At 39.6% G+C, this 2,293-nt stretch overlaps 1 pseudogene; it reads left to right on the forward strand.

Annotated features, from left to right (window-relative positions):
• Window positions 1-691: 691 nt before the first annotated feature.
• LOC147450940 (uncharacterized) lies at window positions 692-1,227 on the forward strand (annotated as a pseudogene).
• The last annotated feature ends 1,066 nt before the right edge of the window (window positions 1,228-2,293 follow it).

Genomic DNA, 2,293 nt, shown 5'->3' on the forward strand with positions numbered 1-2,293 from the left:
GGGTGGGAGGTAAAGATGGAGATGCGACAACAGTTAAAGCAGTTTATTGAAAATTTTAGTTCCAATGGATTTGATAAAAATTTGGAAGTTGCAGATTTGCCTAAAATGATGAAATTAGTTCAGGGATGCATGTAGGAAGCGAAAGCCGTGCAGTTAAAAAAGCAGATTGTTGATGCTGTAGAGCTAGCACTTGATGCTATTCGGGAGCAGTATTATATTTTTCAAGGATATGATCCAGAAGGTTTATTGAATGTTACGAAGCTGAAATGAAGAGCCCAAATATTCCAGAAGATCGGATGATTGCAGCTTTTGAAGAGGCTGTAAACTCGGATTTTAAAAAGCAGGTTCAAGAACTGGCAGAAGCATATCCTACACGGTGGGAGTATTTTGCAAAGGAATTCGTTTACGAAAGCTCAAGGATTCTATATCAGGAAATAAAGGAGATTACTGAACGAAATAAGGTGTCTTCAGTAAAGATGAAGGGGATCAGATGTAGATCCTCAACTATGATGAATTCTGGGAGCATATTTCTGCAAGAAGTAAAGCCAAAGAAAATGCTAAGCTAGAAGTTGTTATCGATGCATGTATTCTGGAAGACAAATCATTGTTGCATGAAGATGATGATTTCATAGTAGATACTGTTTATGCTCGATTGGGATTGTCTTCTTTATTCCAAAGCAGATATGACTCTATGGATGCTAAGCATGCATCCATATCCTCTCAAAGAGACATAAATGAGGAAGCAGGTTTCTGAGAGCCAGTACATGGTTTGCATACAAGCATAGTTGCTAGCAGTGATCAAGAAACATGTTTATCAGAGTCAATATGTGATGTGGATACCCATTTGGAGTGCTCTTTGGGTGTAGAACATGAAGAGAATGCTTATGCAGCATTACATGCAAAAGCAATTGTTTTGGATGATGCTATACAAAAGTGTTTCATGTCTATGGCTGCATTTCAGGACACTGGTGATGATGTAGATGTATTTGATGTGAACCAAGACAAAGATTATGATTATGGAGAATCATATTCAGAGGGGGTGATGGATGATGATCAGTCTATGACTGCTACAGGTTACAGGGTTTGCTATGATGATGCTATGGAAAAAGAAATTGATGCTATCTTTGTAATGCATGCTGAGACTTGTGCTATCAAAGTGGAAAGATATTTGCATGGGAGTGTGAAGCTGCCACGACAATTTGTGCCTATGTATGCAACAAGCCATGAGGTTTCCTGTGATAATACTCACAAACTAGCTGGTTCTTCCAAGGAGGAAGATAAGGAGCTTATAGATTTTCTTGATGATGTGTTAGAGGAATTTCGAGCTCCTTGTAACAAAAGTAGGGATGAACATCCTACAACATATGATGAAGAGCGTATGATGCTTTTGGATGAGGCTCTAGAGGAGTTTGTGCCTAAGACAGAATCCAGCCATGCATCGTTTGTGGTATCAAATGAAGTGATGGCATTCAATGACTCACAAATGCAGATTGATGTTTTGGAAACCATAGTGATTGAATTCATTTTTCCTCTGTGTTCTGCTATGATGGAAATTTGGGACTTTTTGTTCCTATGCTATGAGAAAGTTTGTGGAGATGCAATATACTTGAAATATGATCATCCACTACCTTATGACCCAGGAGGTTATCATGCTAGCTATGATTGTTGTCAGTTAATTTATATTCCCTATGATCCTGGAGGATGGTGCAAATTTTTTAAGGGAATGCTCACACTGGGACAAATGATTGGGTTCCTGTTTGATCCCGAGGGCTACTAAAGTACCAGATACAGATTTGAAGAGTACCAACTATCTGATGTAGAAGGTTGCATGGTACAAGGTTTTATTTTCTAGATTATGCTAAGTCAGAAGAGTGTTTAGTTATGCTCTCAATAAGATTACATGGCTTGCTTTGAGTTGAGTTCTTTGGATAATTGATGAAGTATCTTCACATCTATTGAGTTGGTTCTGCTAACAGAACTTGAAGTAAAGGACTTGACGGCCATCCTGTGTGCAGATAGAGTAAGGCATCCTTGAGCTTGACAGGGTTCCTTAAGGAGAGATTAATGGTCAAGCCGTGTGCATCATTAACTAAAGCACTTGAGTCTCGCGGGGTTCACTAAACAAGTTATCCATAATTGAATGCTTTGAAGATACGATAGCTCTCTCTCTCTCTCTCTCTCGAAGTGGGGGAGACGCCGTGTGCTCTCTCTCGTGAAGCTTGGACAGACGGCATGCTCTCTTTCTCCATCGGGCTTTTGCATGAGAAGAAGCCAAACAAAGAGGCAAAAAGGG

Source organism: Adiantum capillus-veneris, chromosome 9, assembly GCF_014529385.1.
Source record: "Adiantum capillus-veneris isolate H3 chromosome 9, ASM1452938v2, whole genome shotgun sequence".
Taxonomy (NCBI): domain Eukaryota; kingdom Viridiplantae; phylum Streptophyta; class Polypodiopsida; order Polypodiales; family Pteridaceae; genus Adiantum; species Adiantum capillus-veneris.